Source organism: Dreissena polymorpha, chromosome 13, assembly GCF_020536995.1.
Source record: "Dreissena polymorpha isolate Duluth1 chromosome 13, UMN_Dpol_1.0, whole genome shotgun sequence".
NCBI classification, from domain to species: Eukaryota; Metazoa; Mollusca; class Bivalvia; order Myida; family Dreissenidae; genus Dreissena; species Dreissena polymorpha.
The window spans coordinates 20,254,870-20,272,779 of record NC_068367.1 but is presented as its reverse complement, the minus strand read 5'-3'; the positions used below and the strand labels follow the sequence as shown (position 1 = coordinate 20,272,779).

Genomic DNA, 17,910 nt, shown 5'->3' with positions numbered 1-17,910 from the left:
AAAGTTGTCATTTTGCATGAGCTATTTTTGACAGAATAAACATGTGAATTACAGTTTTGTAAATTTTTGTTTTTTCTTATGGTGCTTAAAAAATGTTTGTTCACATATTTTGCATGATTTTGTCAGCAATGATTTTTCACACCTTGCAGCTTCTTAGTGGCTTAGTATCTTAAAAGAAAGGGCATGAATACAGTAAGAAGTCACTTTTTTACCAATCATCTTGCAAATTGCTCATAACAATTGTCTTACTGATATCACAGCAGAGTTCAAAAATGGTTCTGCAATGTTAAATAACATGGCGGTTAGGGGGCAGTTCTCCTTATATGGCCATAGTAAAATTGAAAAATTTAACACTCTAGAAACTTTGTGAAACATTTGTCTAACTGATATAGGGGCCAAGTTGTTTAATGGTTGAGGTCCATTAAAGGGGCCTTTTCACAGATTTTGGCAAGTATTGAAGCTTGTCATTAAATGTTTTTTATGCCCCCTTCGAAGAAGAGGGGGTATATTGCTTTGCACATGTCTGTCGGTTGGTCGGTCGGTCTGTCGGTCCGTCCACCAGGTGGTTTCCGGATGATAACTCAAGAACGCTTCGGCCTAGGATCATGAAACTTAATAGGAACATTGATCATGATTCGATTTACCATGTGCTGACATGGGAATTTTAGCAAACAGAATTGGACCGACTGTTTGGGATTTTCAATCGGTCTTTCATGACCCCAATCGGTAAAGGACCGCCAAAACCGAAAAAAATATGATCCCTGATATATATACATATTGTTAAATAGATTTCCGTGTGTTATGTAGGTGTAGAATCAGTCGTCACAGAATTCATTGATTTCATGTTGATATGCATTGCATTTCTTTTGCAGTTAATGCGTTCACTGACTAGCGAATGATAATCTCTGACTTTTATAATGTGAAAAAAGCATTGACCTTGACCAGATTCAATCGTTGACCTTGATATTGTAGATATGCGTTTACCTCAATCATGAAAATTATCATTGACCTTGATGATATACATATACGTTTACCTTACTCATGAAAATTATCATTGACCTTGATAATGTATATATGCGTTTACCTTAATTATGAAAATAATAATTGACCTTGATAATGTCGATATGCATTTACCTTAATTATGAAAATTATAATTGACCTTGATAATGTTGATATACATTTACCTTGATAATGAAAATTATCATCGACCTTGATAATGTTGACGTGTGTTTACCTTAATCATGAAAATTATCATTGACCTTGATAATGTAGATATGCGTTTACCTTAATCGTGAAAATTATCATTGAACTTGATCAAATGAATAATCATTTAATTTTATTTATAAACACTCAATGACAATTACAAATTATAATGTACTGTGATAAAACAGATTATCGTTTAAATTGAGTATGTGTAAAATTATGCATGTTTATTTGAACTGCAAAAATACTGCAATATGCCACAACAAGTTTTAGACCTGGCTGCATTTCCTTAAAGTCATAATCAGGAGCTACCCTCTTTGTTGAAAAGACCTCTAAACCTTGCTAGAGGTAATAGCTGACAGAGTAGCTCCTGGACAGACTGTGCAGGTGCGCAGGCTATCTAACAGAGTAGCTCCTGGACAGACTGGGCAGGTGCGCAGGCTATCTGACAGAGTAGCTCCTGAACAGACTGTGCAGGTGCGGAGGCTATCTGACAGAGTAGCTCCTGGACAGACTGGGCAGGTGTGCAGGCTATCTGACAGAGTAGCTCCTGGCCAGGGTGTGCAGGCTATCTGGCAGAGTAGCTCCTGAACAGACTGTGCAGGTGTGCAGGCTATCTGACAGAGTAGCTCCTGAACAGACTGTGCAGGTGTGCAGGCTATCTGACAGAGTAGCTCCTGGACAGGGTGTGCAGGCTATCTGACAGAGTAGCTCCTGAACAGACTGTGCAGGTGTGCAGGCTATCTGACAGAGTAACTCCTGGACAGACTGTGCAGGTGCGCAGGCTATCTGACAGAGTAGCTCCTGAACAGACTGTGCAGGTGTGCAGGCTATCTGACAGAGTAGCTCCTGAACAGACTGTGCAGGTGTGCAGGCTATCTGACAGAGTAACTCCTGGACAGACTGTGCAGGTGCGCAGGCTATCTGACAGAGTAGCTCCTGAACAGACTGTGCAGGTGCGCAGGCTATCTGACAGAGTAACTCCTGGACAGACTGTGCAGGTGTGCAGGCTATCTGACAGAGTAGCTCCTGAACAGACTGTGCAGGTGTGCAGGCTATCTGACAGAGTAGCTCCTGAACAGACTGTGCAGGTGTGCAGGCTATCTGACAGAGTAACTCCTGGACAGACTGTGCAGGTGCGCAGGCTATCTAACAGAGTAGCTCCTGAACAGACTGTGCAGGTGCGGAGGCTATCTGACAGAGTAGCTCCTGGACAGACTGGGCAGGTGTGCAGGCTATCTGGCAGAGTAGCTCCTGAACAGACTGTGCAGGTGCGCAGGCTATCTGACAGAGTAGCTCCTGGACAGGGTGTGCAGGCTATCTGGCAGAGTAGCTCCTGAACAGACTGTGCAGGTGTGCAGGCTATCTGACAGAGTAGCTCCTGAACAGACTGTGCAGGTGCGCAGGCTATCTGACAGAGTAGCTCCTGGACAGACTGGGCAGGTGTGCAGGCTATCTGACAGAGTAGCTCCTGGACAGGGTGTGCAGGCTATCTGGCAGAGTAGCTCCTGAACAGACTGTGCAGGTGTGCAGGCTATCTGACAGAGTAGCTCCTGAACAGACTGTGCAGGTGTGCAGGCTATCTGACAGAGTAGCTCCTGGACAGACTGGGCAGGTGCGCAGGCTATCTGACAGAGTAACTCCTGGACAGACTGTGCAGGTGCGCAGGCTATCTGACAGAGTAGCTCCTGAACAGACTGTGCAGGTGCGCAGGCTATCTGACAGAGTAGCTCCTGAACAGACTGTGCAGGTGTGCAGGCTATCTGACAGAGTAGCTCCTGAACAGACTGTGCAGGTGTGCAGGCTATCTAACAGAGTAACTCCTGAACAGACTGTGCAGGTGTGCAGGCTATCTGACAGAGTAACTCCTGGACAGACTGTGCAGGTGTGCAGGCTATCTAACAGAGTAGCTCCTGAACAGACTGTGCAGGTGCGCAGGCTATCTGACAGAGTAGCTCCTGGACAGACTGGGCAGGTGTGCAGGCTATCTGACAGAGTAGCTCCTGAACAGACTGTGCAGGTGCGCAGGCTATCTGACAGAGTAGCTCCTGAACAGACTGTGCAGGTGTGCAGGCTATCTGACAGAGTAACTCCTGGACAGACTGTGCAGGTGTGCAGGCTATCTAACAGAGTAGCTCCTGAACAGACTGTGCAGGTGTGCAGGCTATCTGACAGAGTAGCTCCTGGACAGACTGGGCAGGTGTGCAGGCTATCTGACAGAGTAGCTCCTGAACAGGGTGTGCAGGCTATCTGACAGAGTAGCTCCTGGACAGACTGGGCAGGTGTGCAGGCTATCTGACAGAGTAGCTCCTGAACAGACTGTGCAGGTGTGCAGGCTATCTGACAGAGTAGCTCCTGAACAGACTGTGCAGGTGTGCAGGCTATCTGACAGAGTAACTCCTGGACAGACTGTGCAGGTGTGCAGGCTATCTGACAGAGTAGCTCCTGAACAGACTGTGCAGGTGTGCAGGCTATCTGACAGAGTAGCTCCTGAACAGACTGTGCAGGTGTGCAGGCTATCTGACAGAGTAGCTCCTGAACAGACTGGGCAGGTGCGCAGGCTATCTGACAGAGTAACTCCTGGACAGACTGTGCAGGTGTGCAGGCTATCTGACAGAGTAACTCCTGAACAGACTGTGCAGGTGTGCAGGCTATCTGACAGAGTAACTCCTGGACAGACTGTGCAGGTGCGCAGGCTATCTGACAGAGTAGCTCCTGAACAGACTGTGCAGGTGTGCAGGCTATCTGACAGAGTAACTCCTGGACAGACTGTGCAGGTGTGCAGGCTATCTGACAGAGTAACTCCTGAACAGACTGTGCAGGTGCGCAGGCTATCTGACAGAGTAGCTCCTGAACAGACTGTGCAGGTGCGCAGGCTATCTGACAGAGTAGCTCCTGAACAGACTGTGCAGGTGTGCAGGCTATCTGACAGAGTAACTCCTGGACAGACTGTGCAGGTGTGCAGGCTATCTGACAGAGTAGCTCCTGAACAGACTGTGCAGGTGTGCAGGCTATCTGACAGAGTAGCTCCTGAACAGACTGTGCAGGTGTGCAGGCTATCTGACAGAGTAACTCCTGGACAGACTGTGCAGGTGCGCAGGCTATCTGACAGAGTAGCTCCTGAACAGACTGTGCAGGTGTGCAGGCTATCTGACAGAGTAACTCCTGGACAGACTGTGCAGGTGTGCAGGCTATCTGACAGAGTAACTCCTGAACAGACTGTGCAGGTGCGCAGGCTATCTGACAGAGTAGCTCCTGAACAGACTGTGCAGGTGCGCAGGCTATCTGACAGAGTAGCTCCTGAACAGACTGTGCAGGTGTGCAGGCTATCTGACAGAGTAACTCCTGGACAGACTGTGCAGGTGTGCAGGCTATCTGACAGAGTAACTCCTGAACAGACTGTGCAGGTGTGCAGGCTATCTGACAGAGTAACTCCTGAACAGACTGTGCAGGTGTGCAGGCTATCTGACAGAGTAACTCCTGGACAGACTGTGCAGGTGTGCAGGCTATCTGACAGAGTAGCTCCTGAACAGACTGTGCAGGTGTGCAGGCTATCTGACAGAGTAACTCCTGGACAGACTGTGCAGGTGTGCAGGCTATCTAACAGAGTAGCTCCTGAACAGACTGTGCAGGTGCGCAGGCTATCTGACAGAGTAGCTCCTGGACAGACTGGGCAGGTGTGCAGGCTATCTGACAGAGTAGCTCCTGAACAGACTGTGCAGGTGCGCAGGCTATCTGACAGAGTAGCTCCTGAACAGACTGTGCAGGTGTGCAGGCTATCTGACAGAGTAACTCCTGGACAGACTGTGCAGGTGTGCAGGCTATCTGACAGAGTAGCTCCTGAACAGACTGTGCAGGTGTGCAGGCTATCTGACAGAGTAGCTCCTGGACAGACTGGGCAGGTGTGCAGGCTATCTGACAGAGTAGCTCCTGAACAGGGTGTGCAGGCTATCTGACAGAGTAGCTCCTGGACAGACTGGGCAGGTGTGCAGGCTATCTGACAGAGTAGCTCCTGAACAGACTGTGCAGGTGTGCAGGCTATCTGACAGAGTAGCTCCTGAACAGACTGTGCAGGTGTGCAGGCTATCTGACAGAGTAACTCCTGGACAGACTGTGCAGGTGTGCAGGCTATCTGACAGAGTAGCTCCTGAACAGACTGTGCAGGTGTGCAGGCTATCTGACAGAGTAGCTCCTGAACAGACTGTGCAGGTGTGCAGGCTATCTGACAGAGTAACTCCTGGACAGACTGTGCAGGTGTGCAGGCTATCTGACAGAGTAACTCCTGGACAGACTGTGCAGGTGTGCAGGCTATCTGACAGAGTAGCTCCTGGACAGGGTGTGCAGGCTATCTGACAGAGTAGCTCCTGAACAGACTGTGCAGGTGCGCAGGCTATCTGACAGAGTAGCTCCTGAACAGACTGTGCAGGTGTGCAGGCTATCTGACAGAGTAACTCCTGGACAGACTGTGCAGGTGCGCAGGCTATCTGACAGAGTAGCTCCTGAACAGACTGTGCAGGTGTGCAGGCTATCTGACAGAGTAACTCCTGGACAGACTGTGCAGGTGTGCAGGCTATCTGACAGAGTAACTCCTGAACAGACTGTGCAGGTGCGCAGGCTATCTGACAGAGTAGCTCCTGAACAGACTGTGCAGGTGCGCAGGCTATCTGACAGAGTAACTCCTGGACAGACTGTGCAGGTGTGCAGGCTATCTAACAGAGTAGCTCCTGAACAGACTGTGCAGGTGTGCAGGCTATCTGACAGAGTAGCTCCTGGACAGACTGGGCAGGTGTGCAGGCTATCTGACAGAGTAGCTCCTGAACAGGGTGTGCAGGCTATCTGACAGAGTAGCTCCTGGACAGACTGGGCAGGTGTGCAGGCTATCTGACAGAGTAGCTCCTGAACAGACTGTGCAGGTGTGCAGGCTATCTGACAGAGTAGCTCCTGAACAGACTGTGCAGGTGTGCAGGCTATCTGACAGAGTAGCTCCTGAACAGACTGTGCAGGTGTGCAGGCTATCTGACAGAGTAGCTCCTGAACAGACTGTGCAGGTGTGCAGGCTATCTGACAGAGTAGCTCCTGGACAGACTGGGCAGGTGCGCAGGCTATCTGACAGAGTAACTCCTGGACAGACTGTGCAGGTGTGCAGGCTATCTGACAGAGTAGCTCCTGAACAGACTGTGCAGGTGTGCAGGCTATCTGACAGAGTAGCTCCTGAACAGACTGTGCAGGTGCGCAGGCTATCTGACAGAGTAGCTCCTGAACAGACTGTGCAGGTGTGCAGGCTATCTGACAGAGTAACTCCTGGACAGACTGTGCAGGTGCGCAGGCTATCTGACAGAGTAGCTCCTGAACAGACTGTGCAGGTGTGCAGGCTATCTAACAGAGTAACTCCTGGACAGACTGTGCAGGTGTGCAGGCTATCTGACAGAGTAGCTCCTGAACAGACTGTGCAGGTGCGCAGGCTATCTGACAGAGTAGCTCCTGAACAGACTGTGCAGGTGCGCAGGCTATCTGACAGAGTAGCTCCTGAACAGACTGTGCAGGTGTGCAGGCTATCTGACAGAGTAACTCCTGAACAGACTGTGCAGGTGTGCAGGCTATCTGACAGAGTAACTCCTGGACAGACTGTGCAGGTGTGCAGGCTATCTGACAGAGTAGCTCCTGAACAGACTGTGCAGGTGTGCAGGCTATCTGACAGAGTAACTCCTGGACAGACTGTGCAGGTGTGCAGGCTGGTCTGGAGCTATGTCGGCTGCATAAGCATAATATCTATTGATCTATGTAGCAGCTCATATAGTGTTTGTTTGCCATGTTATTGATGCTATTAGTTATTTATATTCAAGTTTTTCACATTCCAGTATGTTCCTTGTTTTGCAAATAAAGAAATACATCCAATTTACTTAAGGTGTTGTAATTTATCTGTGTTGATCAGCAAGAAATATTTATAGAGATGTGTATCAAATCATCCAGACATTTAATTTTCCAATAAAAGATACATTTTTTGTCTATGCTCATAGTTGTCTTTGTTATACAAGAGGGTTATGGGCCTAAAAGTGCTCGCCTGAAACCCAAAGGAACTGAATTATTCTGAGAAGGTGGAGATTAGAAGAATAAAAGCACTTTATGAAACATAAATATTTAATTTCTATGCACATTTCCATTGAAAATATTTCCAACACAGAAATGAAACGTTTGTATTTAAATATTTGCTTAATGTATAGGGGACAACTGCAATGGAACAAAACCATTAGAACAATCTTGTGATCATGTTTCATGACCATTCAACTTTACAATCATGCGACTTCTAGAATGTTCAGAAGGTTTCATTAGAGGTTTTTCAAAGAACTGAACCATGTTTGAACTCTGCCAAGATATCATAAGAGCAAATGCTCTGACCAAGTTTCATGAAGATTGGACTAAAAATATGACTTCTAGACAGATAAAAAACACGATAGCCATATAAGGAAAACTGCCCCACCCCCTGGTGGCCATGTTTTTCAACAGACCGGTTAACATTGTAAAACTTGGCGGAGAGCAAATGTTTGGACCAAGTTAAAAAAAAGTAGTCTAAATTTATGACTTAGGAGTGTTAACAAGCTTTTGTGAAAATTTGAACTACATGAAGTGACCTAGTTTTTTTTACTTGCATGACCCAGTTTTGAACACTGCCGATATTCATTCGGACAAATGTTCTGACGAAGTTTCATGAAGATTGGATCATAAATAAGGTCAATAGTGTTAACAAAGGTTTCTTAAGCCATTTAAAGAAAAACTGCTCGTCCCCTGGCCGCCTTGTGTTTTTAACAAATCATTTTCGGCCAAGATATCATAAGAACACATCTGACCAAATTTCATGGAGATTGGACTGTAAATGTGGTTTATTAAGTCTTTAAAAGCTCACTGTCTTAATTTGCCCTCATGACCTAGTTTTTGACCTCAAGTGGCCGCCTTACGAACTCGGCCAAATAGTCATTGGAATAAATATTTTGATCAAGTTTCATTAAGATTGGAAATATATGTTGCAGACAGACGAGCACCATCTGATTATGCACTAACTAGCTAATTAAAAAAAAAGACGTAACAATCAAACGCTCTCAAAGGGCTGTTGCATGACATTAACCATTATTTCTTATAAATTCCAACTATCTGCATTTGAGCCTCACTCTGGAAAAATGGTGCTTAATGCATGCGAGTAAAGTGTCGTCTCTGATTATTGTTTGCAGTCTGGAGCTATGCTGACCATGCATGGCATAAGACACCTTTTTGCATGACGCAGTTCATTTCAAATGCATACATAAAGGAAAGATCATGCAATAATCTTATTTATATGTGTAATACTATGCTTGCATTATGATTATATAAAAAACTACATATAACCATGTGAAATGTCTAACATGATCCAACTCAAAGAAAACCCAACAAAATGAATTGTTGAAAAATGTATTCAATCGGCTGCCGGTCGGGCTGACTCAGAGTCTACCTTGGGCTTTAAGCTCTGCAAAAAACGGGGCATAATCAATGTGCGTAAATTGTCGTCCCAGGTTAGCATGTGCAGTCCGCATAGCCGAGTCAGGGACGACGCTTTCCGCCAGAACAGAATTGTCGCTGAGAAGAGAAGGGACTTTTTTTGTAACGAAACATACCATAAAATCGGAAAGTGTCGTCCCTGATTGACCTGTGCACAAAACGCTCAATCCATAAACGGACTACACATGCTAATATGGGGCGACACTAAGAAACTAAATGACCCGCGTCGTGCAAAAACCGGATCTAATGCCATATGCCACCAGCGTAGCTCCAGCCTAGCCAGCGCACCCGCTAATGACACCATGTATTTGCATTTTGAAGTGTATTAGGTCCTTCCGCGCCCAAGGCTGCGTTATGTAAGGACACGGAGTGTGTTCATGTGTAATACACGTACACAGCTATCAATACCGATGGCTATTATGTACACTATATCTAGTTATGGCTATTATTTATATTACATGTACTATCTTCTATACATAGTGTAAATAGCATAATATTTATAAATATATTATACGGTTTTTAAGTTAATCTAATGGCTTCGATCATTATTGACAATACTAATTTAACAAAGTGTTTTATTGTGTGTTTTTTATTTGGTTTGTGCTGTATTCCGCACCGAATGCGCAGGCAATGAGCGATTTACGCTTAAATATGCTTCTACCGATGGCGCTTCTGATGTTGTCCCGAGGCCGAAGGCCGAAGACGGTAGTTCGTGAAGCGAACATTCTGTGTCACCAGGTGGCCATTTTAGAGGGACCGTAGGTCCCGAGAGTATAAGATTCTATAATCCGCACTATCAAAGGCAAACCAGATCGATGGATTCAATCGTTTTAGATCCGGGCCTGTGTCAAGGATATCATTTTCTATCACAGCAACCACTTTCATATTGGATGATGTATTTCCACGAATGACGACGGTATCGCTTCTCGGCCATTTGGCTAAGATCAATGTGTAGTATCTGTTCTTATCAGCTTAATATCTGATACGTTCCCCATTGGGGGACCTCGATATTAAACTGATTTTTTGACACAGATGAGATGTCAGGGGCTTGCTCCGCTCTCGTCACAGGTTGGCCCGGTATTGCAGTACCTCCGGGATCGGTCCACTTAACCAAAACCAATAATAAACCACTGAACGTTACAGGCAGCGCGCCGAGCGTTGAGTCAGGCAGGAACAGCAGGAACAGCGGTTTCCTCCGGACACGTGGTAATCCGCGTGCGGGCAGCCGATGAGACAAACACGCACCGTTGATTCGCTCGTGTGACCGACCGTTGAAGCAGGTAGGCACTCCGTTCTTACGTTCTTCCGCGCCCGAGGCTGCGTTAGGTAAGGAACCGGAGTGTGTTCCGGCATTCTTGTGTAATACACTGTTTTAGACTGACGAAAGTTGGAACGAAGTATTATCGCAAATTTGCTGGTTGGTTAAAACTGGAAGATAGTCAATTTCAGCGCGGTCTTGTGCAGTGGGGAAAAAACCCCGGTGCGAACCTCACTTGTCCGTTATAGCGCCAATAACCGAGCTCACATACGTACGTACGCCGGAAGCTCGGATTGAACCCGCCTTGGTGATGAGCGCGTATTCTAACCACTGCGCTAACTAGACAGTTACTGTAAAGTAAGGTAAATGAGTACACTGACCCTATATGCATGCATTTTTACAATCGGTGCACTACACGAATATAAATGGATATAATGACTGACCACGCCTTATAGTTATGACAACGGCTCAAAACGACTGATTATCTCTCATAGCAACTGATCACGCCTTATTATGACTGAAAACGCCGCATAATGACTGATCATACCTCATAATAAATGACAACGCCTCATAATGACTGACCACGTACTATAGCGACTTACAGCGCCTAATAATGACTGACAACGTGTTATAGCGACTGACAACGCCTAATACTGGTTGACAACAAAGACTGACAGTGCCGAATAATGACTGACAATGTCTAATAATTATTTCGACACTCAACATGGTTATACTGAAAATATGAAAATTAATACACACATCATTGTATTAATATTACAGACACTCACTTGTTGTTATCAATATTGCCTTGAGCTAAGCGAAAAGACTTTTCAAACACAAAAGTGCGAACGAACTTACACTATTATTTAAGGGCTAACGGTATCCGATAATTAATACCAAAATCTTGATCCGAGAAACTAAATGACTGATGGACTGAGTGAGTGACTGTGTGATTGAGTGACTGACTGAGCGAGTGACTGACTGTAAGTGAGGGAGTGAGTGATTGAGTGAGTGAGTGACTGACTGAGTGACTAAATGAGTGATTAGTATGCATCTATTTATAATGTATTCTTTTCTATTAAGGCATTATTCCCGCGAATATATCTATTCATACGACACACGAACACCATGTTAGTGTTCATGTGTCGTATGAATAGATATCGTTAACGGGAAATTAAAGGGTTCTTTTCACGCTTTGGTAAATTTACAAAATTGAAAAAAGTTGTTTCAGATTCGTAAGTTTTCGTTTTAGTTATGATATTTGTGAGGAAACAGTAATACTGAACATTAACCATGCTCTAATATAGCCATTATATGCATCTTTTGACGATTTTAAAACCTAAAAATTATAAAGCGTTGCAACGCGAAACGATTGAATAATTTGGAGAGTTCTGTTTTTGTCGTTAAATTTTGTGAAACTACGAAGATTACTTATATGAGGTATAAAATACGTTCAGAATGTGTAATCGGCGGAATAGCTCAGTAGGTTAAAGCGTTTTTACTTCAGGACTCTGGCAGGACTCCAGGGGTCACTGGTTCGAAACCTGCTCCGGGCAATGTTCTTTTCCTTTTTTTAAGTTTTTTCTTGATTTTTTACTGGAGCTTTTACGATCCAATGTTTACATTTATCAATATAAAGCATTTAATGAATAAATTAAAAAAATGCCAAAATATGTGAAAAGGCCCCTTTAAAATGGAATTAAATATGCAAAACAATAATAAAAACGAGCATTTTGGTATCTACAGACATCTATTTTAACCTACCTGGCGCTGAAATTTCGGCAATTGCCACAAGGAACAATGATTTTTAATTGATTAAGTTTATTTTACGAAATAGTGTACGAAATTTTCGTTGATATTGAGTAGTTATGTTACTTTAAAAGGTTGCTGCATTCTTATCGAACGGCGCCATTTAACATCAATAATTCTTTAACGGTTCAATATATCGGAAAAGTAGCACCGGAATCGGGTTCAGGTAGACACAATCACATCGATTGGACTATCTGATTGTTTTATTTCACTGGATTTTAAGGTATACTGGATTTTGAGCTTCTGTTAAAAGTGTGCTGCATTCTTATCGAATTTAACCATTTAAACTCAATAATTCTTTTTCGGATCAAGATATCGGAAAAATAACAACGGATTCGGATTCAGCGAGTCAAATTCATATAGATTTCACTATCTTATTGTTTGATTTCGATGGAGCGAACGAGAGAGCGAGCGAGCGTATTTCAACTGTGCACGTAAATGGGACGGTCTATGAAAAGGGTGCTTAATGCAAAATATGTTTTGATTATAACTTTTTTCTTTTTTTTCATTTTTTCCAAAATTTTAAACAACACTATAAACTGTTTATGTTTTATTAAAAAAAAAATTAATAATTTTGTATTATATAATACATATGTATTTTTTGATTTTTTTTTTTAATTGATAACTTGTGAACGGCTGTAGATATCTTAAAAATTCCAACGAATTCGTGATCAGCGTGGTCATAGGCATATAGCATTAAACACCTGTTTATTTTATTTCAACGTTATTTTGTTTTTTTAATAAATAAATTATTTATTTATGTTTTAAATGTTACGGACATAACATTCCGCATCTATCGCTTCAATATCATGTTCTTAATTCTATCCAACAGTACTGCATTATAAAACAAACGTTTACAATATAGTTAAGAAACTAAATCATGCATCATGCCAACAACTGAGTCTGGGATTGAAGCCGGATCGCCATGGTGAGAAGCGTGTATACCAACCACTGCGCTGAAAGGACATGCACATGTGTTTTCCCAGAGCGAGGCTCATTTTGTCTTTCAAATGAATTGTGCTGATGCAGTACTTACTGATAAGGATTTCTTGACAGCTGATATATAGATATACGAGGGTCGCATGATAGGAAACATGGCTTAATGCACACGCTAATCTGGGACGTCGCTTTACGCACATTATGCGACTCATATCTAATGCAGGTGTTTCGAGTTTTAACACGAAAAGCAAAATAGGTTTGCCGAATGGTTTCCATGGGTGAGTCTTGGCCCGATGTTCTACAACGCGGTCGTTAGTTTCGAATCTCTGACGACGACATTATCAGTGTGTTCTTTAAAGTGATATAATGGGCATTTTTTCACTGATGAATTGAGCTCAAAAGAATTAACTGGTCAAAAGAGTTAGTTAAAATGTGGTAACAGACCAAGTATCTGCAAATCATCTGCCTACCAGTTGTTTATAAAAAAATTATAAATTATATTCGATATTTTACATGACTCACCCAGTCCTCTAAGCCGAAATGATCTGTAAAACAAAAGAGTGTCTTTGTGTCGTATGAACGAATCTGCACTAAAACTTAATTGAGATTCACAAAGTACGGTTGATATTCAAATGCATTATTTTTCACTTTCCGGGATGTTGTCTTAGTATGTTGATGCTGCATTAACAAATATACATGTGTATGAAGTGAAAACACCAAAAATAAACAACGGTTGCGATAGACACCTATACACTGTTAGATGCCCATACTATCACTTTAAAAGAGCAACCGACATTGATTGCTATTAAAATCGTTGATTACACACGGATTGATACCCAGGACAAAATGTTCAGTACACTCTGGGTAAATGAGAAAACCCACGTCGGCATAATAGTGACCAGCCAGGCAGCCTCGAACTGTATGTGGCTTCGGTCAGTATACGATTTGGGGTTGCCTGAATGGTCAAGAGTATATTTACGCAGTTATTACTTAGTTGACACTGCATCTAATTCCCAAATATGGAACGGCCGACGTTTATGGTCCTGCCTTTTCTTTGCATCAGAGTGTGCAAGGCTAGTATCAGTTTTAAAGATCAATCGATCTTATTCCGAAAGATGCAATCAAAAACGTATATCACGTAGCTTCTAAGAAAATCCCATTCGCCCAAATGCAAGCGAGCGAACTCGTGGATTCGGCAGTGAGATTTCGCCAAAATCCCTTCACTTCAATAAATGCACCACAAACTCTCGTCTGTCCACGTCGCTGCCAATATTTCACATGTTGCAGACACACTTAGGAAACAGTTGATAACCACTAAAGGAATGGGCGCGATATCGAAATGGCTTTTCATCCAGAAGAGAAAGAGAACTCTTTACAAATAGGCACTACTTTCGACAATCACCACGTGAAGCAAATATCTTAGTGTGTTTTCACCATAAATCAGCCAATCGTGATGCGGCGACTATTTCCGGAATCCCCGGCAAAATGTAAAAATTACCATAACTATTTCCGGAATACCATAATTAACCACACATACGCGCATGCCCACAACGTCCGCATACGCAACTCTGAGTCTCTTCGCAAGTGCATTTACGCTATATTACAGTGCACACAATATACATTCATTTATCTCTTGCGCTAATCATCACCGCTCAATAACAAATCACTCAAAACACAATACGAAATCCGCTTCGAACTACTTTCCACATCCACTTCTACTTTCCTTTTGCTGCTTTCACGAGCCTGATGCTTTCAGTTTCACTTTACTGGCGCAATCCGCAATTACATGACTTTGCTCACATACGCACGCAAATTAACAAAGCAACATATCACATACATAGAATAAATACAGAAATAACAACGTACTAAATCACTTGGCTTATATCTTTGCTCTTCTCAAAAATCAGTGCCATCAAATGCCCCTCATACGCGCTATTCGCTATGTCGACAACAGCCCTTTCAACATAGTAGTACAACAACAACAACAACAACAAGCGCGCGCCAAATATGGTCATAATACACCAAATAGTTTCCCTATATAATTCAATGTAAAAGCGACAACTTTGAGCGAAAATAAATGCAACATTTTGCACATAGAGACCCCCATAACCATACCTTTTCTTAAAGGCCATTCTAAGCGGAATCGATTTATGCAATAAAAAAGATATGTCATGTACAATGCAAGAAAGAACTTGACACAAATCAAAATCGACTGTTTTTGCAACTTTTTTTTTCGGCCGTTTCTTAGTGGAATGTAACCTTTTCTAGTGCAATGGTTTACTATAGTCTTCAAGTGTATCATATTTCAGGGATTCAGTAGTGAACACCTATTCATGCCCTACCATTATCTCCGCAAGATAACACCTGAATAATGGTAAAAAGTGTAAAACATGCCTTCCTGTCAACTATGATATTTTTTTAGAGAGTACAGCCCTACATGAAGCGATCATTTAGTGTATTGTAACCAATATGGCCGATTGAGGAAAGACACAATCAATTGCTCGCAAGTTAGCAGTCAGAATAGCTTTGTATCAATTTATAACGCACACCAACTTGTAATATAAACATTTCGGGGCATACTTCTGCAAGGAATACTTGGTATTGTAACACAAAAATGTGAAAATTTCAAAAATCTGAGCCCAGAAAATGAGGATTTTCCAAAGTCTTTTTCTTTCAAATTCAAAAGTTGACGAAAGCCCAGTAATTTCTCTCATCCGCCGGCCTGATCAAGTGTGAGTGGGACAATCACCGTTACTACATCGAGCCCATCGCCTTCGACATGCAGCTAGTCCAGAGATACTGCATCGACGTTAAGGCTAACTCCTCAGTCACTGAGGTACACAGGGTATACACTTTAATTTTTAAACAAGATTTTATGCAAACAGAATGGATCAAGCCAAATAGAAAGCCATTTTTGTCTTTGAAACATGGTTAAAAAAATTAATATTTATTTACTTTATTTTTGAAGGACCGTCCAAACTTCCGACCCAAGCTATTGCTATTAGTGCTGCAACAATACGCCACAACCCGTATTGCAATATATTGTCAGTTCAAAAACCTGTATTGCAATATATCGCAATATATTGCTAACTTTTACCAAAATTATAACTTGCCAATTACCCGATAATCCTGTATATTCCAGTTTTAAAGCAAATTGTGGTAAATATTTACTATACCGGTAAATGTGCTCAAGAATAACAAGAAACACAAACATTCGCAACTTTTTTTAAGTATCAAATACATTTTGGCATTTGTTACTATTTAAAGATGTGATGAAATAAAGTCAAACCGGGGCGTTTTTTTCCACTGAACACGCTTAATTCATCTGACGTGATGTTCCCGTTTTTATACAACACAAAATACACCCATACTTTCCATGCGACGTTCTACATGTCTGTATAGTTTTCGCGTGCTTTTTATTGAGACAAAGAATAAAGCACTTTTTATTTGACGCTATAATTTTTTATTGTCGCATTAGCATTAAAATTTTGAAGCGTATTTCCTAAATTTGGATTACAAATTTAATAATGCTCAATTCAGAATCGAACGAAACATTTACAGCTGTGCGCAATTAATTCAACAATAATCTGTTCAAAAGCATCGAACGAATGCTCCGATGTAACAACACTACTCCGTATAATATACTTTTCAGAATGCTATGTTTACGAAAAAAACTTTTTACACTGCTTTGTTTTGTTTACCTTGTTATCATTATTTTGGATGGCTTTGCTGGACGAAATGTGAATGAATTTTTGTAAAATTTTCGTACCGGTATGATGAAAATCGTATCGCAATACAATATGCGGATTGCGTATTGCGATATATACCGATATACCGGTATATTGTTGCAGCACTAATTGCTATTAAACTTTAAATAAAATCTTATTAGTTTTGTTTTATGTCTTTACAAATGTTCAATAGATTGTGGAAAATATTACTGAACTATTACCTTCACCATATTGAATAATTTGAACAATTACCCCATGATGGCTTACGTTATACTGTCAAGCACTCAAATAGTCGAGCGCGCTGTCCTCTGACAGCTGTTGTACAAAAAATGTAAGTCTTCCAATTAGGGCTTTTTTCCCATCTTTTTGAAACGGACTTGGTCCCCTTTTTTGGGAAAAAAATGAGTAGCAAACTGTTCAAAATTATGAAAAAATGAGTAGCAAACTGTTCAAAATTATGAAAAAATGAGTAGCAAACTGTTTAAAATTATGAAAAAATGAGTAGCAAACTGTTCAAAATTATGAAAAAATGAGTAGCAAACTGTTCAAAATTATGAAAAAAATGAGTAGCAAACTGTTCAAAATTATGAAAAAATGAGTAGCAAACTGTTCAATAGTGAAAAAATGAGTAGCAAACTGTTCAAATTGTGAAAACATGAATCACATTTTATTTTATTTTTAATTGTGAAAATTGGATTCATGAACTTCTTAAAATTTTGAAATTTGAGTCATTAATTTCTCAGGTTTGTGAAAAACGGTCCTCTCTAAGAAGGAAAACAAGCCCTGACATTTTAAGCAGATAAATTGGTCCAATTATGCTTCTGACGGGAAGGTTTAACCCTTTGCATGCTGGGAAATTTGTCGTCTGCAAAAATGTTGTCTGCTGAATTTCTAAAATTAGCATTTTCTTTGATTTTTTTCAAAGAATAATATCAGAATAGCAAACAGTTTGGATCCTGATGAGACGCCACATTTTGTGGCGTCTCACCTGGATCCAAATTGTTTGCAAAGGCCTTCACAAATCGGTTCCAGCACTGAAAGGGTTAAAAACTAACATATTGGCAATGGTTCCTATCCTTGTTCTTCCAAAACATTGTATACAGCAGCTGTCATTTGAGTTTTGACAGAAAACCTGGATGACCGCTGTAAATTTAAATGGCTAGTACATGTAGTTATTTTACCTCTGTTTATTACCATCCTGCTTTAGAGGATTGGTCCTGCTTTGTTTTATTGTTGCACTTCATTAGAAGCTAAGGGACATAAAGTGTTACTGATACCCTGTTGTAATGGCTGATTGTAATCCAGTTAAACAAATTTTATTTGTTACCAGTCTTGTTTAGCTGAGCCTTTTCCTTTTGTATCTACAGATTAAACGGACTCGATCTTTCCTAGAGCAAAATGGTTATACAAAACCACATATAAAAAAACCCTTCTCGTTTGAATTAA

At 41.9% G+C, this 17,910-nt stretch overlaps 2 protein-coding genes, 1 long non-coding RNA gene and 1 other non-coding gene across 10 annotated transcripts in view; 3 read left to right on the top strand and 1 right to left on the bottom strand.

Annotated features, from left to right (window-relative positions):
- LOC127854439 (mitogen-activated protein kinase kinase kinase 20-like) overlaps positions 1 to 17,910 on the top strand; it is a 219,546-nt gene that overhangs the window by 99,642 nt on the left and 101,994 nt on the right. The window lies entirely within an intron of this gene.
- Positions 1 to 17,910, bottom strand: part of LOC127854440 (RING finger domain and kelch repeat-containing protein DDB_G0271372-like) — a 129,002-nt gene that overhangs the window by 50,118 nt on the left and 60,974 nt on the right. The window lies entirely within an intron of this gene.
- On the top strand, positions 90 to 6,318 carry LOC127854449 (uncharacterized). 2 transcript variants are annotated; one of them, XR_008037074.1, is made up of 3 exons: positions 90 to 1,590; positions 2,340 to 2,429; positions 6,297 to 6,318. It is a non-coding gene; the product is annotated as an uncharacterized LOC127854449 (long non-coding RNA). The 2 variants fall into 2 exon arrangements; XR_008037075.1 differs by lacking the exon at positions 6,297 to 6,318 and adding an exon at positions 2,819 to 2,840.
- LOC127856687 (U2 spliceosomal RNA) lies at positions 9,649 to 9,841 on the top strand. The gene has a single exon (XR_008038195.1). It is a non-coding gene; the product is annotated as a U2 spliceosomal RNA (small nuclear RNA).